The 27734-nt window shown below is 51.3% G+C and overlaps 1 protein-coding gene across 3 annotated transcripts in view; it reads left to right on the top strand.

Moving 5' to 3' along the window:
* The window catches only part of PTPRE (protein tyrosine phosphatase receptor type E), a 144422-nt gene that overhangs the window by 28772 nt on the left and 87916 nt on the right, over nt 1-27734 (top strand). The gene's annotated exons all lie outside the window — the stretch shown is intronic.

The following is a 27734-nucleotide window of genomic DNA, read 5'->3' as shown; positions in this document are numbered from 1 at the left end:
TTACCGAGTGTCCCTTCTGCACTGAGCCCTGGCACCCAGGAGGCGTCACAAATGCACAAGTCAGCCAGGTGTCGCCCACGGGCCAGGACAGCCAGGTGGGCCTGAGCTGAGAGGGGCAGCACCCGCCCTGGACGCACGAGACTGCAGCCCCAGGGCACACACCGGATCCTTCAAGGGAAGCTGGGCTAGATAGTTGTGTGAAATGCTGCAATTTAAAAATATAAACAACTGAATTTTTAAAAATCTTGTATCAGGTGAGCTAACTAGGCTCCATTTCCTGGCTGCATTTGGTTTCCAGACAGCCAGTTGTCCACCTGGTGGACGAATTTTGGTTATTCCTTTGCTTCCGGATATCCATTCCCTTGGCTTCCCTCCCTCCTCCACCTCGCTAAAGCCACATGGGCCGAGTCCCCATCGGCACTCTTCAAGGCTCACTCAGTCTTCGTGTCCAGACCCCCTTGGTTCGTGGGCGCAGGCCCTGGAGCCCTCACCCAGCACCTGGTGATTCTCAGAGTGGGGAACAGGGAAGGATGGGGCCACCCAGCCCTCCTTCCAGGTCACGTACAGAGCTGTGGGTGAGCAGCAGGTGGACACCCACCGATGTCATCGGTGCCGCCCAGACAATATGTCACCAGTGGTGAAAGAGGCAAAGAAAACAGGCAAAGTGTTGATGTTTATCTGCAGAGCCAAGTGTCCTTTTATATTAATAGCATCACACAGGGAAAAAATAGATCCGCGTCCCCCAGAATGCAGGCTGCGCCTCCTGCTGTCTAAGCAGGGGCGTCTCGAGCACGGCGAGCCACGTGAGCAAGCCCGAGGCCACCGTGGCAGAAGTAGAGAGAGAGAGGAGAAGTAAAAAGAGAGCCTCAAAGTCCAGGAAGGTATTTTAAGCAACGAGAACCAAGGAATCTTACTACCCCTGCTAGAAGGCTGAGGCTGTAAAGGTGTCCAGAAAAGGAAGAATATCGAGGAAACGAGAAGGTTCTCTCTCATGTGGAAGAAATCGAAGAAGCTTCAGGTGCTGTGCATCAACCTGTCTGAAATTGAATTTTTTTTTTTTATTTTTTTTTTGAGACAGAGTCTCGCTTTGTTGCCCAGGCTAGAGTGAGTGCCGTGGCGTCAGCCTAGCTCACAGCAACCTCAGACTCCTGGGCTCGAGTGATCCTTCTGCCTCAGCCTCCCGGGTAGCTGGGACTACAGGCATGCGCCACCATGCCCGGCCAATTTTTTATATATATATCAGTTGGCCAATTAATTTCTTTCTATTTATAGTAGAGACGGGGTCTCACTCTTGCTCAGGCTGGTTTTGAACTCCTGACCTTGAGCAATCCGCCCGCCTCGGCCTCCCAAGAGCTAGGATTACAGGCGTGAGCCACAGCGCCCGGCCTGAAATTGAATTTTTAAAAATAAGTTTTTCTTTAAATGTATGGGATCTTTGATCTAAAAAGCAAATCTACTAACAAACCTATGTTGCTTGATCCATTGTCTTTAGGTTAAAAACTGAATCATGCAAAGTGTCCATCAGTGGGATGGAATAGTGTTCAGGCGCGAAAAGGAGGGAAAGCTGTCACACGTTAAAAGCTGGATGCATGTGGAAGGCGTGCTAAGTGGAATAAGCCAGTCACAAATGGACAGACACTTAGGATTCCACTCACGAGGCTCCACTCAGAGCTGTCAAATCTGTACAGAGGGAAAGTCGAATGGGCTATCCGGGGGCTGGAGGGAGGAGGTGGGAGTCACAGTTCACCGGGGCCAGAGTGTTGGTCACAGCTAAGCTGGGGGGTCACTGTTAGATTCTTTCCTGGCCTCACATATTGCAGCTCATGGAGACAAGGCTGCGGATCACCTTTCTGGGACCCTCTGCCTTTGACCCAGCCTGGAGTGTCCCCTGCAGAGCTCTTCACGGTTTCCCAGAGGCACTGGCGTGTGGCTGCACCTGGCACCGCAGGTGAAGGTGAATGTGGCCGGAGTGCAGGGCTGGGAGGGGCCCAGCAGCCTGCAGGGAGGAGGCTGGAGAAGCGACATCAGACGCTGTGGGGCAGGAAGTGCCGCCGAGAAGCGCCTGGTGGAGGGGGGGGGGGGTGGGGGGGGGTGGGGGGGTGGGGTGGGGGGTGGGGTGCAGGTGTGTGGCTTCCTCCTCCTGGGCCGTCCTGTCCCTTGAGAGTCAGGAGGAGGACGGGCTCCTCCCGCACCTGTGCATGGAGGGAGCCAGGCACACAGTCCAGTGCTGTGGCGGGGTCTCTCAGTGTCATTCAGACATGAGTTCGCTTCCCTGGACAGTGCTGAGACAGACACGACTTAGGGCGGTCACCAGCTGACCTTGGAAATGAAATTACTGAGCTGCTGTCAGTGGGCTTGTGCTGCCAGGTTTCCTGTTGAGACTCTTCCACAAACTCTGCACATTCTGAGCGAACCCACAACGTAAACTTTGTTTCTTACACATTTCTTATCCTGCTTCCAAGACATTTCAGTGTTCTTGATCTGTTGTCCCAGAGATGTGGGAGCATTGTTTGTGCTCTCCACTGGGAGCATCATCTCTGGGGCACATGTTGTGGTGTCAGTGAAATTACAGTTCTTCCTCTAAACGAGTCTATGTTTATGTTAAAGGATAAATGCATAAATTGCATTGAAATCCTCTAGTGATTAAAAATGAATATATGTATTTATCTAATTTAATTGTGAAATTAAATAGTTTGTTTAATCCGAGACTCTGCAACAGGGCCCTGGTACAAAGAGAAACCGTGCGTGGAGATGCACGGAGGGCGAGTGGCCACTCGTGCCTGCACCGTTTCACTGCTCCTGATCACCTGCTCCAGGCCTCGGGCAGGGAGAGAACTCTCCGCAGGGAGAGAACTCTCATTTCAGGGCCAGTAAGTAAGGTCATGTGCACAAGGTTGTTTATTGTGGCAAAAAAATTAAATTAGAAATATGAAGACCCGTCAAAAGGGAAAGATTGGAAAAAGATTGATTGTGCTTCTGTATCAGGGATCAATACGCAGCCCATCAGTCCTCTAGGGCTGACAGGGTGGGGTTTCTGCCGTACACTGGTGAGGGAGAAGAGCAAGGTGCACTCGCATGTCACACCTGTGCACGCGTGCTTGTCTGGAGTTGTCTGCACAGGGACAAAGGTGTGCAAAAACGCCGATTATCCCAAAGGTTGCACAGAGCGGGGGTGGGCACACACAGGGGAGGGAGAGGAGGGGGAAGGAAAACAAGGACTGTAGAAAGCTGTGTGCTTTAAAATATCCCACATGCTGTGATTTGTGTAAAATCTGCACATGCATGGAGGAGGATTTATGCCCCGGGGCGGCCACTGAGATACTAGCACTCCAGTTTTACATTCCTTTTATACCGTTTTGCATTGTTCAGTTGTTTTTATAATAGGCATTTCACAGGGATCACATTTATTTATGGGATCAGAAAAGAAGATACATTCTACTTTTGAAAAATGAAATAGCATAGATTTTAAAACAAAATAAATAACAGTTCCCAAAGGCATCTGCTTTTACAAAGTGTGCCGGCCTCCCCCACATCCAAACGCTCCTCTCCTGGGACACCTGCCCCCATCCGTCTCCCGTCTAGCGTGGAGGTGCTGCTGTGCCCCAGGGCCTGTTCTTCCTCGTGGTCTACCTTAGAAGTCCCTTTCCCTTTTGAACGCGTTCCAGTGAGTCCGGTGTGTTTACATTTTATTTATTTATCTCTCAGTGCTTACATGCTCAGATGCCCCTGTCATTTTACCTTGCCTTTGGACAGATTTTCACAGAGTTTAAGAGCATACCTTCCCTGTGTCTGGCCACCCTGCTGTAGATTAACCAGGTCTCCTTTCACTGGACCACCCGAGACCACCGGGAGGGACCCGTGGGATGCCAGAGCATCACTGTGCGTGTTCTTTTATGGTCTGGACTGGAGCTGTACCATTTTGCATTTGCAGCAACGAGTGAGAGTTCCTGTTGCTCCACATCCTCGCCAGCATATGGTGCTGTCAGGGTTTTGGATTTCGGCCCTTCCAGTAGGTGTGCAGTGGTGCCTCATTGTCGTTTTAGTTTGCAGCTCCCTAATGCCTGATGCTGGGGAGCATCTTCCATATGCTCATTTGCCATCCGTATGTCTTCCTTGTGGAGGTGTCTGTTCCAGTCCTTGCCCACTTGTTAATCAGGTGGCTCATTTTTTTACTGTTGAGTTTTAAGAGTTCTTTGTACATTATTGATAACAGTCCTTTATCAAACATATCTTTTGCAAATTTTTCTCTCCCAGTCTGTGGCTTGTGTTCTCATTACCTTAATAGCATCTTCTGCAGAAAAGAAGTTTTTAACTTTAAAGAAGTCCAATTTATCAGTTATTTCTTTTATGGGTCGGTCGTGTTTTGGATGCTAGGTTTTCTCCCATGCCACCTTCTGGAGTTTCACACTTTTGCATCTTACATTTAGGTCTGTGATCCATTTTGAGTTATTTTTTTGGGGAAGGGTGTAAAGTCTGTGTCTAGATTCCTTTTTCTGCATGTGGATTTACAGTTGTCCTCACACCATCCATTGAAAAGACTGTCGTTCTGCCATGTATTGCCTTTGTTCCTTCTTCAAAGACGGTTGACCATATTCACGCGGGTCTCTTTCTGGGTGCTCCATTCTGTTCCGTTGATCTACTTGTCTGTTCTTTCACTAATGCCACATTGTCTTGGTTACTGTAGCATTATAGCTTAAGTCCCGAGGTCGGGTAATGTCAGTTTTCCAGCTTTTTCCTTCTTCCTCAAGGTTGCGTTGGCTATTCTAGTATTTTGCCTCTCCATATAAACTTTACATTCAATTTGGTGATGTCCACAAAATAATTTGCTAGAGGTTTGATTGGGATTGTGTTGACTCTACAGATCAAGTTGGAAGAACTGATATCATGACAATTTAAAATTTTCCTATTCATGAACGTGGAATAAGTCTCCATTTATTTAGTTCTTTTTTGATTCTTTTCATCAGAGTTTTATAGTTTTCATATAGATTTTGAACATATTTTATTAGATTTATTCCTAAGCATTCCATATTTTGAGATGCTAATATAAATAGTATTGTGTTTTTAATTTCAAATTCCACTTATTCACTTCTGGAATATAAAAAAGCAACTAACTTTTTAATATTAACCTTGTACCCGGCAACCTTATAATAATCACTTATTAGTTCCAGGAGGGTTTTTTGTTACATTTTTTTTTTTTTTAGACAGGGTCTCACTCTGTCACCCAGGCTGGAGTGCAGTGGCATGATCATAGCTCACTGAAGCCTCAAAATCCTGAGCTCAGCCAATCCTCCTGCCTCAGCCTCCTGAGTAGCTGGGACTGCGTCCACATGCCACTATACCTGGCTAATTTTTGTTGATTCTTTCAGATTTCCTGCATAGATGATCATGTCATCTAGGAAGAAAAATAGTTGCATTTCTTACTTCCCAAATTGTCCACCATCTCTTTCCTTTTTTCATCTCATTGCACATCAACAGGAAATCCTCCTCTCTCTGCTAATAGCCAGGATTTCTTACTGGCTCATTTGAGAAGTCCTTTGTCAAATTCTTCTAGCCTGGGCCTTTTGACAACCTTCTCTGCCTTGGGTGCCTGGGGCTTGTGGATTCTCTCCTGCCCGTCAGCACTCAGCTCCTGCAGGTGTGTCTCCTTGGGGTCTGCCTCTCACTGCCCACTCCCCGTTCCCTGGTCCCGTGTGAGCTCCTGGACGCCCCCCCACACACACACACACTCGCACCATCTTTCAACAACTGTAGGAGTTGTTCCGAGTCATCTTTGGACCTCTTAGCACAGCAAATGTGTAAATTTGCCGTAACTCGGGTCTCGTTTTAATTTGTGCACATTTAGCCATTAGTCCAAAACTGTGAGGCTTTTTTCTTGCACAGAAACAAGCGGCTTCCACTTGCCCCTCCTCTCTGCTGTGAGTGCACATTCAGGCGATGCCACGGAGCCGGCTTCTCTGGGCAGAGCCGGGGGCTTTCGAGGGGTCTTTGCCCACCCCCACGTGGCCAGCCTGCATGTGCCCTTCTCTGGGGGCATAGAAGTGCTTATTTCAGCCACACAACTGAGAACGGCTAGACATTCAGCAGAGCATCCCAGCTGCAGGCTAATTATTTCCTACGGTCGTTGGTGACAGCGCCTCTTTTTTGGAGCAGGGGTGGTGGGAGGTGGGATGAGAACAGTGTGGGCTTGTTGGGGAGCCGTGGAAGGCGCCCGGCGTGGAGAATTGAAAATGCCCCTTTAGAGGTTCTCTCGGGGGCAGGGCGGGGGTGGGACAGGGCACGGTGAACACCCACAGCCAGCCTCGAGTTGCTCTCCAGCAGGATGCCGCTCCTTCTGCCCGGCGCCAGAGACTGGCAACAGGACAGCGAACCGGGGTCTCCCAGGAGGCTCCCGGAGTGGCCTGGGCTGCCTGGGGGCTCCCATGCGGCAAGTGCTCCAGCCACAGTGAGAGAAAATGCCGCAGCCCCTGGGCCTGGCCGGGCTCCACAGCCGCGAGACTCTCCCCTCCCCAGCACCAGATGGCCTGTCCCTCCCTAGCTGTCACTGCACTTGGTGGTCACATATTCAGTTGTGCCTTCTGTATTCAAGCCCGTCTCCCCCGCAAGACTGTAAGCAGCACTGGGGAGACCGAGGCACCTGGCTCATGCTCTCCTGCCAGGACCACAGGGCCGGGCACCTTGTGGGCACTCAGCAGGTTGGAAGAAGATATGCAGTGGGCTTTGCTGGATGCCTGGCATAAGAGAACCACTTAGGAGATACCGGCTCTGCGGGTGAGAGAGAGGCTCCCAATTTGCCTCTGAGTATCCCTGGGTGGTTTTAATTTCACTGAGCAATAGGAATTTATTGCTCAATTTTTCAGCTCTAGATGACAGCCAGGAAGCACAGTCAATGTTTGGTTCTTCGTCTCTGCCGGGGCCAGGAATTGAGGGAGCAGCAAGCGGCTCCTTGCTCTGGGTGGCCCGTGGGGCTGAGGGAGAGGCTGCAGAGGGCTGTCACCTGGGGCACGGGGCTCCGGGCACCGCTGGAGAGGCAGCCCCGGGTTCCACTCCCTGCACCTGCGGAAACAGCGCAAACGGCATGCGAGCTTGGGCACGTGCCTGGGCACTCTGGTCCTTTCTTGTAACTCACAACAGCAGGAAGCAGGTGAGGCCACTAGGCCCAAAAGTAACCTGCTCCTGGTGGCTGAGCTGCAGGACAGCAACCCCGGACTGGCGCCCTGCAGCTGCTGCACTGGGTGCAGACCTGCCACTGGGGAAGCCGAGGCCACTTGGATGGGGAGGGGCTTGATGGAATGTGGCCCATGGCGCAGGGCACGCAGGGCGGGGGTGGCCTCCCTCCCAGTCCTGCCCCAGCACTGGCATCTCCCGGGGCATGAGTGAAGCCGGGTGCCGTGTGTGGGTGGGGGGAGCAGAGCCTGCGCCAGCACTTCTCACCCGGGGCCAGCTGTGCCCCTGCCCCACCACCAGGACGGCATCTGCAGACACGCTTGGTTTTAGGACCGAGGTGGTGCAATGGTGCCGGCAGTCCGTGGGGAGAGGCCAGGATGTAGCTTACGCCCTACAGTGCCCAGGACAGGCCCTCCCGCCAAAGCGTTATCTGGTCCAAAATGTCCCCAGCGCCAAGGTGGAGGAGCCCTGGCCTTGGGCAGTGCCCAGGTGTGTATTGCCATCGACAGGAACAGGGTCTGAGAGAGAGAGGAGCTGGGTTGGGGGCTTTGGATATGTCATGTGGGGTGCCCTCAGGACCCATGTGGGGGGAACCTGGGTCTCAAGACCTTGGCTGAGGACCTCAGGCTGAGCAACGCTGGCCGAGGCCGTGCGAAAGGCTTGAGAGGGCAGCTAGCTCCACTGAGGCCGCAAAGGTACAGGTGAGCCTGCGGCACTCGAGGGTCCTGCTCGCCATCCATGGAGGGGCTGGGGCGACTTACACAGGCCTGCCGCCGTGTGCCCTTTCTCCATGCCACGTTCCCCCAGCACCCCTGCGTCTCACTAGCTCCTTTCCCCCTTTGCTGTCAGCCGAGGTCACTGCCTATGGGAAGCCTGCCCTGACTGCAGGCCCGAGCCACGTTGCACCTTCTCGAAGAACCGTGTGTGATTTCGCGTCCTTTGTTGATGGGAACATATGACGAACTGGCTTCTGGGTTGGCCCTCCCTGGCGTCTTCACCAGGAGCCTAGCACATAGTAGGTGCTCAGAAAATGTTTTTTGCATGAGCACACTTTGTCCTTGATAAATAAGAGAGGCGTCCCTGCAGTGCCCCTAAGGCAGGCCGGGGCGAGAAGCCCAGGAGGGCAGGGAGGGAGTCTCGTGGCGTGGTGGGTGAGCCGTGGCGCAGGTGGGTCTGGTTCCTTCCCCCGCACCCAGGGTGGCCGAGTGTGCGTGCACACAGGCGTGGGGGCCACCGGGTGGGGGACGTCTGTCACAGTCTGAGGCAGCCGGCTCGCAGCCTGGTGCCGAGTGCAGCCTGAGGTCACTCTCTGGAAAGCCGGTGGCCCTGGGGGCAGAAGCCGGAGTCTGCGGCAGTGGCCATCACCGGTCACCCGTCTGCAGAGCTGCCTTGACACTCGGGCCCCAGACGGGAAGATATTTCACAGTTGCCCTGTCCTGGAGCGGAACCCAGGCACCATGCCTTTGATCCCTCTTGCTTTCCATCCTTTCAAGTGTCCAGTTTTACTTTCTTAAAGCCAGCGGCGGGGTGAGCGCCGGGCCCTGGGTTTTGGAATCTGCCTCCTGTGTTCAGCCCTTTCCTGCCGAGCCCACTGTCTGCAGAGATGGCTGCATTTGAAGCTGCGGCCAGCGAGACTGCAGCCAGCGACCCCCACCCCCCAGCCAGGGTATCCTTTGCTCTTATTAAATTTAAACTCCTAGGAACGTATTCTCATAGTTGATGTTTCCAGCCATCTCTGAGAATTAATGAAGTTCCTGGTTCCATTTTTTTTCCCAGCCCTTGGCCAACTGCAGACAATTCTCGATTTTAAGGGAAATATTTACTTCTTTGTTAATAAACCTCATGGCCCTGGTGACTCTTTTCATATTCAAAGGGCGATCACATTACATGGCAATTAATACCCACCCCCAGTAAGACACAGGCTGGTGACATTTGGGAATATGACTCTGGGGAATACAAACTCTGTTTAATGATTTTTTTTTTTTTTAAAACCTCTCTGCACCAGTGAATGCCGTGAAAAGTCTCACTGTCAGTACGCAGGTGAGGCTGGTCAGCGGACTCCTGGCCATCCTCGCTCTGCTGCTGAAGGTCCAGGAGTTCTCTGGACCACGAGGAAACCGCTGTCTCCGCGAGTGACAGACACCGTCCAGCCACCTTTTCTTTATTCTCCCACTGAAGTGGCAGGAGAGCATTTGGGCTTTGAACGTCTTTTTCCCCCCAGTTTCTCAGAACTCTTTGAAGATCCTACGCTTGGCTTCTGAAATGCGGTCCAAGGTGGAATTCCTTCATAAGTATGTCACTGGTGCAGTAATGGCCCCTTCCTTCTTAAGAAGTGTCTTTAATTTGAATTTCCATGACGATATTTTTATAATTATCAAATGGCAGGAAATAGACACTGGCTCCCTTTATTGTATCATTCTAAATGTCACAAGCATGGCAAGGATCTTTAAAAGACAAAAGAAGTTTCTTCAATTAGTAATTCCCATGGTAACTAATAGAGCTCGATCTCTCTCTCTTTTTTTTTTTTTTCCTTTCTGTGGCTATTTTAAATACTTAAATTGATTTACATCCCTGTGGAAATGTGAGAAAAGCCTGGATCCTGTACGTCCACTCCGCCAGGGGTGCGGGGGGTTTCTGTGTGTCATGTCCTTTCTATTCCCCACCCCCCAGCACTGCAGAGAAGGTAAGAGCCAGCTCCTAATCCTGAGTGTTTATGTCTCCTTAAATGAGGAAGAAAGAATGATTTCCCCTTGAATTCCTTTTGCAGTTTATACTGAAACATGAATGTACAAATGATTTCATGTTATATTCCTTGTATAGTGCATATCGAAGGATAAATAGAAAGGCATTTGAGTGGCAGACATCCGAAGATAATACTGGCTTATCTGAGCTCAGTGTGGGCCCCTCCGGGTGCAGTGAGAGTCTGAGCCCGCCGACCTTGGATCCGCCCGGCTGCTGGTGCAGGCGTCAGACCCTCACCAGCTCGGGGTTCGGCCAGCCTCTCACCTTGTCCAGCGGTGGGGCACTGGACACCGAATTCACTGGTGCTTGAGCCACGCCCCTGGACGCCTGGACACTTGTGTTCTCCTGTCTGCTGCCACCCTGGCCCCTTCGCCTGCCTTCCTCCTGGCCTCAGTGCCGGGTCCCCCAGGGCTCCGCAGAGGGCTCTGTGAGGCCATCGGTGCCCATGGTGATGTGCAGGTGCCCCCACTGAGCACCGTCACGGCTCCCACACTCGCTCAGGGCCCCACACTCGCTCACCGGGAGTGGTCTTCACTAAGCATCACGACAACCCTGAAAAGCAGTCAGGCACGTTTATCCCATTTTTCGCAGGCGAGGAGATGGAAGCTCCACCAGGTCAGATGCTGCCTCTTGGGGCAGCGGGGTTTTCTGCTTCCAGGACCCGCTGCCCCTGAGGCCAGCATCCCTTCCCGTCGGCAGGATACAGCGCTGTGTCGGGAATCGCAGGGCAGCTGCCGGTCATTTATCTTTTAAAGCGGGTCCGGAAGCCGAAGGAGAAACAGGACTCTGGGAGGTTTCTCGGGTGTGATACACTAACAGGTGTCACAGCCAAACACACACAGAGGGAAACTTTTCAGAGAAGGTCGTGATCATGATGAAAGTCAGTCTATGGTACATGCCGTGGAAGGTGATGTAGACGTTGCATTGTACACGCCGCACAGCCGTAGGGTGACCCATTAGCCAGGGAGGAGGGGTTTGCTGGCATGGGGGGTTTTATACAAATTAGTTTTTTTGCTTATACATACATGCAGAGTAAGAAGCACTACCAGCTATAATCCAAAATAGTAGCTCAAATTAATTTTTTTTGTAAATTTTACTGAAATACAACATACTTACAGAAAAGCAGGCACTAGTCATAGGCACACGGAACTTTGAACTTCCACGGTGAGCCCGGCTGTGCGACCAGCGCACGGATGGAGGCATGTGACACCCCCCACCCCACCCTCCCAGGGTAACCATCGCCCCCACTGCTAGCACCACAGATTAGTTTTGCCCGCTTTTGAACTTTGTGTAAATGAAATCATAGATTACGTCAAAGTACTTGTGTGTTTTCTGAACACCTATATGTGCAGGGCATTGTGGAGCTTTTCAGTGACTCTGAGTGACTCGGCTTTGAGGCATCCCAGGTTGCTTTCATGGAGACGTGTGTGCCCGGACACAGGCCACAGAGTCGCCATAGCCGTCAGTCCCCAGTCAGTCCCCACAGGGTGCACTTCCCAGGGTGACCGGCTCACACGCCGCGTGTGCTCAGGGAAGCCTCGCTGCTGTGTCAGTGTCATGGAAGACTTGGCATATCCACGAATTCATAGGGCAGCTTGCTTTCCGTGTTGTTGGAAAGTTCTCTGAGCGCTGAGGTCTGGACTCCGGGCTTGAGTAAACAAGTCAGGACAATGAAGAGGGAAGTGGCTGTTAGGTTTGCGGGCCAGGGGAGTGGCATTTAGTCTTCCCGGCAGCCACCGTAGGACACCTGATGCCCAATGAAGACAGAGCCATCAAAACCGACAGTTCCCTTCCAGCCCCAGGGGCCACCCAGCAGAAGCCCTTGTCCACCGAGGCAGCTGGCGGGTCCTGTCTCTGATGTCCAGGGAGCTGTCAGCTGGAGCCGGGGCAGGAAGCTTCCACCACCTCCATCTCGCAGGCTGTTCTTTCCTGGCAGTGTGCGTTCTTGCCCCCCAAGAAGGGTGTGGGGAATGTGTCAAGGGAGCACTCTATCAGGATGGCTCCTAATCCAGGTGGATTTGGTTCGGACGCTGTTATATCTTCACCATTTGCTGGCCAAACGACGGAGCTCCTGACTTCTCCTTTGAACTCCAGTTTTCTCATCCGTGAAGTTGGAATAGTAATAACTAGGTGGTTTCGAGTCTTAAATTTAAAAGTATTTTGTGGAAGCACCTGACACAAGTAGACATTTCATAAATGCCAGCTCCCTGTCCCTGGAGACAAGAAGGGATTGCGATCGTGCCTTGAATTCTGTGCCTTAAGCTTCCTGGCTGACAAGGCAAAAATGAAACATAATGGCTTGTATTGTTCTAGTCTAATTAAAAGAATGTCCCCAGTTTTTCAGGAAACATAATTTCCCGGTGCTAAGGTTTAAGACAACTTTGTTTTGTAAGCCCAGACGTGGTTCAAGTTTGCAACGATGATTTTCTCCCCAGAAGATGGAGAAACCTGTCTCTCCGTCTTTTCTCCTTTCTGTTTCCACGTGTCAGCCCTTTAACTGAAAATGCCAAGCTGAGGCTGCAGGACTACCTGCCTCTCAATACCAAGTCAGGACGGCTAGTGGCCTGCAGTTCGAATTCAGTTCTGTCCCGCCACCTCCTTCACCATCTCTTCTCAGTGGACGTCCCGTAACAATGACATACAAGGAGAGGGGAAGTGTGCAGTGACAAAGGGAATCCTCCGTTCACTCTGCTCACTGATGCTGCCGGGTTTGGGGCTTGGGGAGGACGGGGGACGTGAGGACGCCCTGGCGCCTACATGGAGGAGGATGGAGGGAGCACATGCCCATGAGCGTCCTGTGCGTTGTTGCCTTCGCATCTGCAAAGGAGACAGTCGGACTGGGGTCTCCTCTGGCACAGGGGTGCACCGCTGTAGAGTCGGTGCGTGCACACTCTGGCTGGCCAGCAGCTGAGCGACCTGCTGGCATGTGTCATCGCTGCTCAGTGAAAGAGCCGTTGGTGCAGGAGCGTCGGTGGCTTTGCTCCCAGGGCTGGTGGCCTGGGCTGTCCCCAGCCCTGAGCTTTGCAGAGACACTGGCGTTAGGGAGGCGAGGATGTCCCCTCTCTCTCTCCCCCTGTGCAGAAATTCCAGAGTTTGGGTTACTTTGCAGCCTCAAGCTGAATGTTCAAAATACTGAAGTTGAGTCCATTTTTTTTTTCCCTTAGAGGTGCTCACACATAAAGAAGAGCCAGTAACCGAGGTGTTTCCCCAGCCCTCCGTGGCCTGGGAGCCTAGCTCACACTTGCAGACTCCAACAGGGGGACACAAAAGTGAGGGAGCTGGGGGGACCACACAATGATGGGGTCCTCAGGGAGTCCATCCTCCAAGGCCCCAAGAGCACCCTAAATCTCAGAAGCTAGCTAGTCAATGCAAGGGCAGTCGGGGTCTTTTCAGTGTGATCCCAGATTCTCGGATGAAAGGTCTGTATTTGCAGAAGTAGTTGCAACGAGAGCTCCACGCTCTCGTTGAATGTTCTCCTCCCGCCCTCTACCCACCCCAGCCAGGACTTGATTCCTGTCATTTGAGGACGGCTGATCTCTCCTCCCTCACAACCTGTCCCCAGGAGTAGACCTTCCCCTAGCCACCACTGATGGCTGTTGCACTCTGTGTTGTAGCCTGAAGCACCTAATCAAATGCCTCAAACACAGCAGGCGCTCGATAAATACCTGCCGGTCAAGGGATTACACAGCGCAGCCCCGGATGGAATGGATGGAATGATCCTGTGAAGCGCCAACAAAACTCTTTTTGTTATTACTCAAGTTCTGGAACTTGACGGTTTGGGCCATTCTTTTGTTAATCCTATAGTGGGCTAAGTTTACTGATGGACACGCGAGTTCTTATTACGGCTGCATTCACGAAAAAGATAACCTGATACTTTCCCCCCTTGTTATTAAACATTTCAGGTGGATAATATTCCTATTCATGCCATAGGAATCATTTATTGGAGAAGGAGGGTCATTGCACTTCAATTATGTTTTGAATTATTAGTCATTTCTAAAATAAACCATCCCCCCAGGTGGAATCTATCTGGGACTAGTGGTTGGACGGGCTTCTATGTCATTAAAATTAATTGATGTAGCAGATTCCGCTGGAGTCATTGTCCTGCCCGCGTCTGTGGCGGGACCTCGAAGGTGCTTGCCGTCTACATGCACCCGCAAAGGTCTCCGTGTCCTTTGTCACGTGCAGAGGTCCTGCCTGCAACTCACGCTGAACAGCGATGTTGGATACAGGATCGCAAGACACCCTGAGTGTGAGCTTCATTTGTCGCGTGTCCACGCGATGCCAGCGTGACACTCTTGAGAGGGCTGCGTGTTGGAACAGACGGTTCACTTCAAACACTCACACCCAGCTCAAAGACCCCAGAGGGCGCAGGGAGTCCGGCCCAAGACTAGGTATCAGGGGACTGTTGGGAGCACGGGCGTTACAGGAACAGACTGGGGCTACAGCCAGGTCTGACATGTACACACCGTGGGGACGTCTCCACGAGCTCAGAGCCTCTGCTTCCCCCGCACGGTGGGGAGGGGCTTGCGAGATGACGCCCGCCTAGCGTTGGACACGGTGCTGCCACGAGGTACGACAGCCCGTGCTCGGTGTCCCGGCCTCGCCGTCCTCAGGGTCACTAGTGCCTTTTGGTTCCTTGGTGGGACAAGCGCCCGGATGGGTGCCTTCCCACCCAGGCTTGCAGCAAACGCTTCAGCTGCACAAGGTGGTTCCTCGGGAAGCTCTCAGGAGCGTGTGATTTGCAGTTTAGTTTAAATGGAAGGAGGTTTGTTAGAATCTTGGCGGCTCTAGAATGAGACTCCCAACTCTCCACCTGTCCAGCAGGGGGGGTTCCTGCCAGGGCAGCCGGGGCACCGGAGGAGGGTTTCCTTTAGCGCCCTCTGAGACCTCCTGGCCCATTCGGGCGCAGTTGGGGGAACCATGCAGTTCCCCCAAATTTAACTTCCAGAGCTTTTATCTTTTCAGAGACCAATGCCCAGTTTTAAAGGAGCCCAACGGAGGCCTTTGTTTGAATTTGCTCGTGACTCTCAGATGAGTCTGGAGTTGGGTAGGATGTGGCATTTCAGTGTCCTCAGCAGGGACACAGCAGATAAACTGTTGGCTTTTTAAGGAAATGGTGCTGCTTGACCAAGGGCACCATGGGGGACGAGGTGTCATTGTTGGTGTCCTTCCTGGGCCTGCTTAGTGGCCACCACCTCGCCTGACCTTGGCCTGGGGGCTGCTCCTCTGCACGCAGCTTGTCTTCAGGAAGCGGTTCCTGGCCCGGGCACCAAAGGCCCAGGGTTTTCTAACGTCAGGGGCGTAGTGCCCGAGGGCACAGAGCATGGGATTTGCAGTCAGATCCACCTGGATTAGGTCCACCCTGGCTTGGCCCCTTGCTGACCATGTGGCCTCATGCGAGTTACTTCGGGGCATGGTGAGGAAGAGATGGGATCCTGCATGTAGCGTGTCGAGCGTTGTGCCTGGCGGGTCATTTGTCCTTAGCAAATGTGCTTGTTAGGTAGCAAGGGGGTGCTGCTCTGACCCCTGGTCACGTGGCTTCCCCGTGGCCGCCCCCAGGTATAAGCAGTGTCCTTTCTGGACCTGCCTGTCACTGCTTCCAAGTCATGCCCCGCACACGGCGCTGCCTCGCTGGGTCATCACTAGGAAGCTGCGGGAAACGTGAGTGTTGGGGACCTCGTGTGTAGAGGCTGGGGGGGGGAGGGGGCTGGCGAGCGCGGGGACTGTGGACCACAGGAAAGACCCGTGGCTGTGCCGGCGGCGGGTGGGGCCGGCCTTGCAGGGGTGTGGGGACACCGCGGCCCCTCTGCCTATGGCCTGGGATATGCCCAGGGCTCAAGGGGGCCTGGGCCTGAGTGGTGCCTCAGCGTGAGCATTTTGACATGATTCCTTGAGTTGTAGAGAAAGAAAATAATTTTCCTTGAGACTTGTGGATGCTCTGCTTAGCCGTGGCAGAGAGGAGCTGACCTTTCTAGGTAGACAAAACAGAATGCCAGTCAAACATTACACTTTTGTTGCAGCATATTGTTCCAGAATGGAGCACTGCATATTTTTGTTAGAATGTGGTTTTTGTTTGCCAATGAATACTGCAGTGTTCTTTCATGTGGAGGAGGATTCATTACTAGTTCACAGAATTTTTTCAGTGGTGGGGAAAAATAGGTGCTTGTCCTCGGAATGCTGTCAAGCCCGGACGCATTTCTGCGGGTGGCTCAGTGATGATGAATTTTCCCGACAGCTCACCTTTCGTCGTGAGCTCTGTTTTAGATGGAGACGTTTGGCTTTTCCTCCCCAAGAGGCTACGGTTGATGTTCGGGGTTTTCTGTACCCGTCTCTTGCTTGCTTTAAAGCTAGCCTCTTTTTCGTGCAGTTTACCGGGATTCTCATTAACGAACTTGTTTAGTTAATGGGTCAGATCAGCCAGTTAGGTTGGGGGTGGGTGTCTTTAAACCAAAATAGTTGAGAATGTTTTAGCAAAATGATGAGCTGATTGACAGACCTTCCACTTAACTGGCTTCCTAGTTTTCAAGGTCTTTCTTAGAAATATCTAGCAAACCGTTCTGGGTACCCTATTCCCAAAAAGAATCAAGCTGTTTCCAGGATAGTTCTCCACTTCTCTTGTGATGTCTTTTCTTAGTCTCTTGGTAGTATCCACTGCGTGTCTATGAAGGATGCCACACAAGTCACTTCCTGGTGGCTCTGAGGCTGACATCCACCTGGGCCAATGCCAGACCTTCCACCCAGGCCCCAAGCCAGGCCCGAGGTCACCTTTGAGTTCCTTCCCTTACTTCCCCTTCCCCCATGTCCCCAAGGCTCTGCCTCCTTGATCTTTAAACAGCCCCTGCCCCAAATCCACCCCCACTGTCATTGCCGTGAGTGCAGCTCTCCAGCCCACACCTGGACCACAGGTGTGGTCTCCTTACTGGTCAGCGATCCACAGTCCACACCCAGCCTGTTCTGTTTTTCCTCCTCTCTGCAGCCAACCGGTGACCTTCCTTGCAGAGAGCAGAACAGGCAGGTTCAGGCCTGCAGACTTCTGCAGCCCCTTGTGGCTTCAGCTTAGAGCCGAACGCCTTTGCAACCGTGTCAGTGGTTTATTGAGCTTCAACCTTATGCTGAGTTCAGAGTTGGGTCCTCATCTCCTTCATTAACCTGGCAAGCTAAATATTATTGTCCCTTTTTTGCAGATAAAGAAACGTAGGCTCAAAAAGCTTAAGTGACTTGTTCCAAGGTCAAAGCCAGGATTCAAATGATTTGCCATTTCTGGAATGTTCCTTGCACTGTCTGGCTTTCTTACCTGAGTTCATGTGGTCTGCCTGGGAATTTTATTTTTTAGAAAGATGCCCTAACTTTGGCCACACACGGGTTAGGTGCTGCCACTGCCGTCTTTGGCAGCCCTGTGGACTCGCTGCGACCCAGTGCTGCTCTGCCCAGCATCTCAGGGACCTGTTCACAGCCTGCCTTTCGCACTCCTTGCAGGGCAAAGATCTTAAGGTCCTTTATTCTTGAGGTTCCACGTATTCCTTTTTCTAAATCTCTGCATCCTCAGTACTTGGCACAGAGCTAACACATAGTAGATGCTCAGTAATGCTAAATGGCTGGTTTAACACGTTGATTCATTCACCCGACTAGTATTTTTGGAGCTGCTGGCCTGTGCACAGAACAGTTCGTTTAACAAAGCAGTTCAGGGGCCGGGCGCGGTGGCTCACGCCTGTAATCCTAGCACTCTGGGAGGCCGAGGTGGGCGGATTGCTTGAGGTCAGGAGTTCGACCAGCCTGAGCAAGAGCGAGACCCCCGTCTCTACTAAAAATAGAAAGAAATTAGTTGGCCAACTAATATATATAGAAAAAATTAGCCGGGCATGGTGGCGCATGCCTGTAGTCCCAGCTACTCGGGAGGCTGAGGCAGGAGGATGGCTTGAGCCCAGGAGTTTGAGGTTGCTGTGAGCTAGGCTGACGCCACGGCACTCACTCTAGCCTGGGCAACAAAGCGAGACTCTGTCTCAAAAAAAAAAAAAAAAAGAAAAGCAGTTCAAGCCGGAGCTAAGAGAGTTGCTATTCAGAAAGCGCTGAGCCAGCCAGGGCGGTGTGGCCTCGGGTGAGGGTCTGCACCCTGCTTTTGTCACCGGCAGAGTGTGCACTATACCTGCCCACGTCGTAGGGCGGCTGCAACGGCGGCAAACGTGGCTCATTCGTCATCCGAGGTCCTACCGTCCTGTGTCGTCAAGGAGGTGCAGCTGGAGAAAGAAGACACAGACAGATGGGAGAGGCGGACAAGGAGCAGCGGGACCAGGAGGGACTCAAGCAGGGTGGCCCGGAGGCTCAGGCAGGACGTCAAGAAGAGAGCAGGCATGGGAGGCGTCTGGCGGGTCTGGGTGGGGCTGGGGCTTTGTGGGTCAGGGAGCGGCACGGGACAAGCAGGACGGCCGGTGTGATTGGAGGCTGGTGGCATGCGGTCTTGTGTGGACGAGAGGCCTCTCAAAAGCAGGCCACGTGGCCTCTGCCCATTCCGAGGCTCCTCCCTGGGAGCTTCCAGACCCCGCCCAGCCGTCCAGAGGGTCATTTACCAGCACCTTCCACTCTTCTCGTCCATGCCGATGTGATCAGCAAACACGCCGTTTCTTCCATGCGTGAACAGTGGCCACTATTGTTTCACAGAGCAAGGATCCTTCTGAGTACTTATTTAACACCGTGGCTCATCATTTCCATGGCCGTGGTGGACGTCGCTTGGCCCTGGGCCTCTGACCACATGTCGCCGTGTGCGGCCCGCCCAGTGTCGAGGTTGTCACCAACCTCACCCTTCACACCCGTGGTTAGCAGCCTGGCCACAGACGGGCGTTTCCAGTGGGCACTTTAAAAAAGAAAACCTGCAAACACTGGTTTCACATGCCTGAGTGTTAAAGATAAATCATTTTCTCTGAGGCTCATCGAACGTGAATTAGTTCAAGAAAAATGTGTTTTGAAACGGGCTCAGTGTTCAGTTACCATTAGCATCATGCAGCCAACAAGCCCGTCCCCAGCACCTTTCACAGTCCGAGCCCGATTCGAGGAGCCAGAGAGACAGAGAGAGGGCGGAGTAGAACCAAGCCCTGTTCTCAGGGAAGGCTGATCTGCCCACACCAGCCACCCCACCCACGCTAGGGTAGAGACAGTGTCAGGTATGGTGTGACCAAGGCTCTGACACAGGCCCCGCCTTCTCCCCTGCCTCACCCAAATGGTGGGGACATTTAGGTTTGTTCAGGTGGTCATTGGAGCCCCTTCATACTCTACTGGTGTCACATACACCCAGACTCTAGTGCCAACCCTGAGGATACGTTGATTTCAAAGAAACACCTGGAAGGTGAGGGTGGTCCTAGACTTGGGCAGAGGCAGGTGTGGAGTCACAGTGTTCCTTGGTGGCCCCTTAGAGCACCATGAAAGTCATTCATCCGCTCAGCAAAGGGGGATGGATGCCTCTCTGGGGCCAAGGACTGCACTAAGACTGTGGGATCTCTCTCTCCAGGTTTAGTATAAAAAAAAAGCAAACATGGCTCTGTGTGCACGTTATAAAATCACGTCTCCACAAAAGCAAGCTGGGAACCCTACTGTGGTCAGCTGGTGCCCGGTTTGTTCACTGATGGTTAGTTTTTATTTCAGTCCTTTTATTCCAGATAGCACACACCAGCAAGTAAGCAGTAGCGGAGAAAAAGTAAAGTGCTCAAACTATGCCCCTTGGTTTTAGTTTCCACGCAAACTGGAGCAAGACGCGGTGTCGGATGCTTTCTGCGGGAGCCCCGACCCAGCGCGAGGAGCCTGTGTTTCCCTCGGTGGGAGGCGCGGGAAGCCCTGGCATCTCCCAACCCACTGGGGGCGGGGGTGGAAGGGGATTGGCCAACGTCATGGTGGGACACAGCTGAGCGTGACTCAGTTTACTGTAGTCAGGTGGGATGGTGGAGGGGACAGGAGTCAGCGCCAGGGGGCGTGGAGCCCGTGGGCCGCTGCGCAGGGCTGGGCGCATTTCGCGAGAAGAGTGTGGCGAAGCGAAGCAGGCTCGGTCACGGAGGGTCACTAAGAACGGTCCGGGAGGGAGAGGGGCAGGCTCGCGGCCGCGTTGTGGAGTGGCAGGCCGCCAGCACTCGGCGCGGCAAGGGGCTTCCCGGCGAGCCGAGGGGCGAGGGCTTCTCTCCCGGAGAGATCCCCGCCATGTGCTGCTGTAGGCCAGGCAGGTCTGTTATTTACGTAGTAGGCAGCGTGCATTTTTGACAGTTCTAGAACATTCCCAACAATATCCCCCTTTTTTCCCCTCCTAGAAGTTTGTGAGGGAAAATATAAAATCCGCTTCTCACCCACCCTCCGCCCCCCAACATTAGGCGGTCTGGGGCCCTGGCGGTTTCCCCAGGCAACACAAAGGAAGCAGAACTGGGCCGAGTGCTGGCCGGGCCGGGGCAGGCCGGGCCCGAGTCAGGACTGGATTTAGGAGGTGGGTGGGAGTGAGGGTCTGGAGGGAGCCAAGGTCTACCAGAGGCTGCGCTGTAGTGGGCCCAGGCCCTCTTTAGGCCGTAGTGGGCTGGGGTCTCTGCGGGGCTCCGAGCCCAGCTCTGCGTGATCGGGGCGAAGGAGCACCGAGGCCCAGGCGGAAGGAGCCCGGGAGCACTCGCACCCACAGGACGGACGGCCCACCTCCCACCCAGCGCTTGACAACGCCAAGGAGTTAGAAGGTGGCACCCAGGGACCTGAGGAGCTGGCTGTGTGTCCTACAGCTGTGCCCTAGCCGTGTGCCATGGACCAGGCCCTGCCGAGAGGCCCCGGCAGGCGGCGCGGCTACAGGCTGGCCTGGGGACATGCACGGACACCAGTCCAGCTGGAGGGCCCTTTTGTCTTTCAGCACTTAGAGCAGCCAGTTGCCTTCCCCACCTGCTCGGGGAGGCAGAGAGGCCTGCGGACAGGCTCCGGGGCCCCAGTGCACTGCCTGCTGGTGGGGACTCCTTGTGGCAAGTTGCTCTGTGTCTCTTGGCCTTGGTTTCCCATGTGCAAGGTGCATCTAACAACAGACTCCTGGCTTGCATGTCGAGAGGATTCAGGGATCCCTGGGGGTGCTTAGCCGGGACTCCAGCTCAGCGTGCCTGTCCTGACAGTTCACGTTTCTTCTCCGAGCATCTTTCCTTGGTGGCTGTTCGCAACTTTGCTGCCCCCACAAAGAGGCTACTCAGGGGACAAAGATTTTTTTGTTTAAAATGTGACAATGACTGTCACTATCTGAGAAGCATACATGCCTAGCGCCAAGAGGGGGGCAGGTGGGTAGCGGTCCCCACTGCGGCTGGGAGAGCACCCCTGCGCCTCGGAGGGGAGCCCCGAATCCGCTTGCCGTGTTCCCGGATTGCACGCTATGACAATGGCGCAGACGGGGAGGCAGTATGGAAACCAGCACACACTGGTACTTGCAAAGGATTCTGTCTGGCTTGCTGATCTGCATAGCTTCCTGATTCAAAGAGGGTACCCCCAGCCGCGGAGTAATTAGAGAGGTGCGCGTGTGTGCTTCGGTGGGGGAGGAGCGTGCTTGGGAGGCAGGCGGAGATGCACACAGTTCTTTGCTGAGCAGCTGCCCATGAATAATTCCTAAAAGTTGCCAAATATTTAGCAGCCCCGCTTGTCTGTCATAGACTGACAAAATGGGTGGTTGGGGAAAATGGATCTTCTTTTTCCAGCCTTTTGCAACATTGTTTTAAAGATTCCACCCCTCTTTTCAAAGTGGCTTGAGGATGCCGGGTAGGCAGAAGAGGATTCTACTGAACTCCTTGGTTTCGGGGACGGTTCCCTCCCCCAAGTTCAGTGTCTCCTTCCAGCCTCTCTTTCATGCATTAGAAATTATAGAAATTAACAGCTTTACTGATGCCTGGAAGGTAAACAAGGAAACTGTGAGACTTGGCAGCATATGACAGCAGTGAGAATCTGAAGACGAGATGATTCAGAAACGTTTTGCATTCTCCCATCCTTTGAATTAGCCCCTGGAAGCGGAGTGAAGTGTCAGATAGAATGCGGAGACAGCCGGAGGGGCCCTTGCTGGGGTTTGGTCTGCTCCCGCTGCACTTAGTCCAGGCGGTGAGGTGAGGTCTCCGCTATTTTCTTATTCGTGGTAATGGTCCTGGTCTTTGGCCAGTCGTCTGCAGCAATGGTCATCCTCATTGTACTTGCCCGTCGCTATGCTCGAGAGCGAGTGATGGCTCTTGCCACCTCATTCCTCTGACTAATTGATCAGGACAACTCAGTGTCTTTGGGGAAAACTGGAGCCCAAGAGGACGCAGGCGGGATTGAGGAACTGAGCTCTGGGGTCTGATCATTCACAGCAAGATTGCTTCAAGGTCAACATCAGTAGTTATTTGCTGCATGAAGTGGTATTTAACTGCATGAATCTGGAGTTTTATACGTGTGCCTTTGCTTTATGGGTTTGAATCCATCATAAAAAGTTGACATTTCAGATACATTATACATGTAGAAATGTGTATGTAAACACTTTAAAATAAAATGTAAATGTGCATCCAAAAAATGTTTGAATGTTGCCACCCATCTAAAAGAGTAGCTTGTACATACACAGCACTCGGCACCATCAGCGCTGCCCACTCGATGCTTCTGGGGCTGGAGGCCAAGGGTGTGTATAAAAGACATTTTTGCTTTTGTCTGACGGTGTTTGGAAAGATCGGCCAGTTCTGCCCTTCTCAGAAGCAATTTTGATGTTTCCCTCAAATGGAACAGTTCCAATGGACCGACTCCAAACGCTGCAGTTTTATTTTCTTTTTTTGCAAGCTTTGGAGGCACAATGACTTTGCGGGGCCTTTCCCTATCTTGTGAGGGATCAGGACCAAACCCAGCGGCCTGGCCACTTCCTGCAGGCGCTCGCTGGCCTGACCTTGCCTGCCCCTGCCTGCCCTGCCCTCCCCCTTCCCGAGGGTGGATTTCCCCTGTTCCGATGTTGTCACCCTGCCTCTTTCCCATGCCGGGCATCCTCCCTGCCCCCACTCCCCGGAAGCAGAGCCGCTCTGGGGGCGAACCAGCTGGTGCCCCAGCGCTGTGGCCAGGCTCGCCCAGGCCTCTGCGAGCCAGGCTGCTCCCAGAGACCCACTTCTCCCCACAGGAAGTATATGGCCAGCCTGGGCCCTTCCAGATCTTCCTGGAGCATAAAACATAGTGACGCCCTCCTGGGGTTGCAAGGGATTTTCTGGAATAATCCGATGTCAGTGTGGTTGTAGCCCTCTGCAGAATGCCTTTCCTGGGCCATTCCCGCCCTGAAGGCATTAGGGCTCCACTTTGAGGGAGCAAGCAAACAAACATAAATTGCAACGGAGGATGGCTTCCCAGGTGCCCAGCCAGGAGTGGGCTCAGCAGCTCTGGGCTAGCATGCCTGCTGCCCTGCTTCCTCACTCCGTGACATGCTCGGCGTCCTCGGCTTTAAAATGGGTCTCGTCCTGCCGCCTGCGGTAGTCACGAGGTGCAGGAGAGATCCCAGGAGCAGCCGAGCGGGCACTCGACAGACTCGGTGAATCTAACACCCCCCTTCCCCTTACTGGAGATGGTGCCGTTCAGATGAAGGGCAGGAAGCTTTCCAGCTCGTGGGAGGATGTTGTGCAGGCTGCTCAGCGACCCCGATTCTCAGATACGTCCACAAGAGCCAGCCTCCCCCAGCCCTGCTTTTTAGCTGTGACTGTCAGGTTTTCAGCGCAGTAGGAAGCTGCATCAGAGCCTTGGGCTAGAGGAAGTGTTCACTTGGTAAAGGTTCACTTTAAAGAATGATGGTTTCTGCTGCAATTCTTTGCTTAGAGAAACTGATCGTTGTGGTTTCATAGCATCACGTGTGAACCACAAACCAATAAAATACGTGACCTCTTTGTAGTTCCCACTGTTCCCTGTATTCTTGCTTTGTTTAGAGAAAAAATTAGTTAAAAGTTCAGTTTCAAGGCCGGGCGCGGTGGCTCAAGCCTATAATCCTAGCACTCTGGGAGGCCGAGGCGGGCGGATTGCTCGAGGTCAGGAGTTCGAAACCAGCCTGAGCAAGACCCTGTCTCTACTATAAATAGAAAGAAATTAATTGGCCAACTAATATATATATATAAAAAATTAGCTGGGCGTGGTGGCGCATGCCTGTAGTCCCAGCTACTCGGGAGGCTGAGGCAGGAGGATTGCTTGAGCCCAGGAGTTTGAGGTTGCTGTGAGCTAGGCTGACGCCACGGCACTCACTCTAGCCTGTGCAACAAAGCGAGACTCTGTCTCAAAAAAAAAAAAAGAAGTTCAGTTTCAGATTGTAATTGTGTTTGGTTGGGTATCGTCAATCACGCTTATTCGTGTATTTAACCAGCCCTTGACAAAGGGTCCACCTGGTTCTGCACCGGTCGGGCTCGTTTCCCTCGTGGCTTCAGTCTGGGCTGACTCAAGCAGCTGCCTCTGCCTACAGCCCTGCTCCAGAAGCTTCTGTGTATCACCGGGTTTTAGTTTACATTAAAATGAATCGGTGTGGCGTCAGAAGGTATTTTTGAGCACTTCCATCAGTCCTTTTGAGATACCGCAAGTAACGTCCATGCCTGGCTTCTCCCCTTGCGTGGCCCTGGAAGTCAGACCGGAAGTCATTCTTTCCACCGTCTAACCCGGTTCTTTCTGGGAAGTGGAAGGGGTGGACTCCTGTTGTAAGTTACCCCTACAGTGATTCCCAAGTGATCACCTCCTACCCAAACCCAGCGCCCGCCCTCCCAGTTCTCTGCAGTTGTGCTGTGTGTCACGCTGAAGCCTCTGTTCCTCTGCGTGTTACCTGACAGGTTGCCGCCCAGCTGTGTCATTTGGCATCCCGAGTAGATGCCCGTGGCATGGTGTAGAGTCTCTTTTATGTTTATTTACAAGTGTTCAGGCCGGGCGCGGTGGCTCACGCCTGTAATCCTAGCACTCTGGGAGGCCGAGGCAGGCGGATCGCTCAAGGTCAGGAGTTCAAAACCAGCCTGAGCAAGAATGAGACGCCGTCTCTACTAAAAATAGAAAGAAATTAATTGGACAACTAAAAATATATAGAAAAAATTAGCCGGGCATGGTGGCGCATGCCTGTAGTCTCAGTTACTCGGGAGGCTGAGGCAGGAGGATCGCTTGAGCGCAGGAGTTCGAGGTTGCTGTGAGTTAGGTTGATGCCACGGCACTCTAGCCTGGGCAACAGAGTGAGACTCTGACTCAAAATAAATAAATAAATAAGTGTTCATTGTTAGTTTATATAAATATTATTAGTTTTCATATTAACTTTTTATCTTGTGACTTAAACTCACATATTAGCTCCAATTGCTTTTTATCAATTCTTTGGTTTTTTTTTTCTAATTTCAAAATATTAAGGGGGTACGAATGTTTTAGGTTACATGTATCATTTTTGTAATGCTTGAGTCCTGGCTATAGGTGTGCCAGTCACCCAAATAGTGTTCACAGTACCCATTAGGTGGGTTTGTTCCCCTCCCCTCATTTTGCCTCCCCTTGGTTGTTCTCCACTGAGTTTTACTTCCTTCCATGCCCTGTGTGCTCGTCGGTTAGTTCCAATTTAATAGTGAGTTTATGTGATATGTGTTTGTCTATTCTTGCAATACTTCACTTAGGAGAATGGTCTCTAGTTCTATCCAGATTGTTGCAAAAGGTATTAATTCATCTTTTTCATGGCTGAGTAGTGCTCCATGGTGTACACATACCACATTTTGTTAATCCATTCATGGATTGATGGGAACTAGGGTTGATTCCATGTTTTTGCAATTGTGAATTGTGCTGCAATGAACATTTGAGTGCAGGTGTCTTTTTGATTAAATGACTTCTTTTCCTTTGGGTAAATACCCAGTAATGGAATTGCTGGATCAAATGGTAGGTCTACTTTTAGGTCTACTTTGAGGAATCTCCATATTGTTTTCCATAGAGGTTGTACTAATTTGCAGTCCCACCAACAGTGTAAAACCATTCCTTTTTCTCTGTATCCATGCCAGCATCTATTGTTTTTGGACTTTTTAATAAAAACCATTCTAACTAGGATAAGGTGATGTCTCATTATGGTTTTAATTTCCATTTCCCTAATGATTAGTGACATTGAGCATTTTTTTCCATACATTTCTTGGCCATTTGTCTTTCTTCATTTGAGAAGCAGCCATTCATGTCTTTTGCCCACTTTTTAATAGGATTATTTTTTTTTCTTGTTGATTTGCTTGAGTTCTTTGTAAATTCTGGTTATTAGCCCTTTATTGGATGTGTAGCCTGCAAATATTTTTCTCTCATTCTGTAGGCTATTTGCTCTGTTGATTATTTCCTTAGCTGTGCAGAAGCTTTTTAGTTTAATCAAATCCCATTTATTATTTTTTTGTTGTTGCCACAATTGCCATTGGGGTCCTTTTCATAAATTCTTTGCCTACATTGATATCTAGAAGCGTTTTCCCTATGTTTTTCTCTAGAGTTATTATGGTTCCATGCCTTATATTTAAGTCTTTTATCCATCTTGAATTAATTTTTGTGGGTGGTAAGAGGTAGGGGTCCTGTTTTATTCTTTGCATGTTGCTATCCAATTTTCCCAGCACCATTTATTGAATAGAATTTATTTTCCCCATTGTATGCTGTTGTCTGCTTTGTTGTGGATCAGTTGGTTGTAGGTAAATGGTTTTGTCTGGGTTCTCTGTTCTGTTCCGTTGGTTTATGTCTCTATTTTTGTATCAATACCATGCTGCTTTGTTTTCTGTAGCCTTGTAGTATAGTTTGAAGTCTGGTAATGTGATGCCTCCAGTTTTGTTCTTTTTGCTTAAGTTTGCTTTGGCTATTTGGGCTCTTTTCTGCTTCTAAACAAAGGATAGAATTATTTTTTCTAGATAGGTGAAGTATGATTTTGGTAACTTGATGGGGATTGCATTGAATTTGTAAATCACTTTGGGTAGTATGGACATTTTAATAATGTTGATACTACCTATCCATGGGCATGTTGTGTTTTTCCATTTGTTTGTATCCTCTGCAAATTCTTTCCTCAGAGTTTCCTAGTTCTCATTGTAGAGATCTTTCACCTCATTGGTTAAGTATATTCCTAGGTATTTTATTTTCTTTGTAGCTACTGTGAATGGTATTGAGTCTTTGATTTGACTCTAGGCTTGACTGTTTTTAGTATATAGAAATGCTACTGATTTATGTACATTGATTTTGTATCCTGAGACTTTGCTGAATTTATTTATCAATTCTTGGAGACTATTGGTAGAATCTTTTGGTTTTTCTAGATACAAGATCATATTGTCAGCAGATTCTTTTGGGTTTTCTATGTAGAATATCATGTCATCTGAGAATGAAGTCTTTTTTTCCCTTCCAATTCCTATGCATTTTAACTGTTTTTCTTGCCTTATTGCATTGGCTAAGATTTCCAATACAATGTTAAATATGAGTGGTGAGAGCAGATATCCATGCTTTGCACCAGTATTGGGGGGAAATAGTCTTCCCACCATTAAGAATAGTTTTAGAGTATTCTTTAGATTTGCCCAACTAGATTTAAAATGCCTTAGTAACAAACACTATTTCTTCTGCTTCTTTGGCTTCAAACCTACTTCACAGGTCAACTTTTTAATGTATAACAATGCAACAATTTATAACAACTTGTTAGAATTGTATACTGTGGAGTCTTTGTTTGATTTGATTTGACATATCTAGCCTTGCCAGGACTAAGAGAGCAAGTTATCTATTTTGGCAGAAAATGTCATGTACTACATTAGCTATTTAAAAATAATGACAATCAAAACATGCTTCTACTCTTTAGTGGTGCACATGTGCAGTGACTACTGAGCACGGTCCTCATCCAAAAGTAGATGGCAGACCAATAGTACTAGAGT

This window comes from Microcebus murinus, chromosome 14 (assembly GCF_040939455.1).
Source record: "Microcebus murinus isolate Inina chromosome 14, M.murinus_Inina_mat1.0, whole genome shotgun sequence".
Lineage (NCBI taxonomy): Eukaryota > Metazoa > Chordata > Mammalia > Primates > Cheirogaleidae > Microcebus > Microcebus murinus.
The sequence above is the reverse complement of the archived record's forward strand: the minus strand, read 5'-3'. Positions and strand labels throughout refer to the sequence as shown.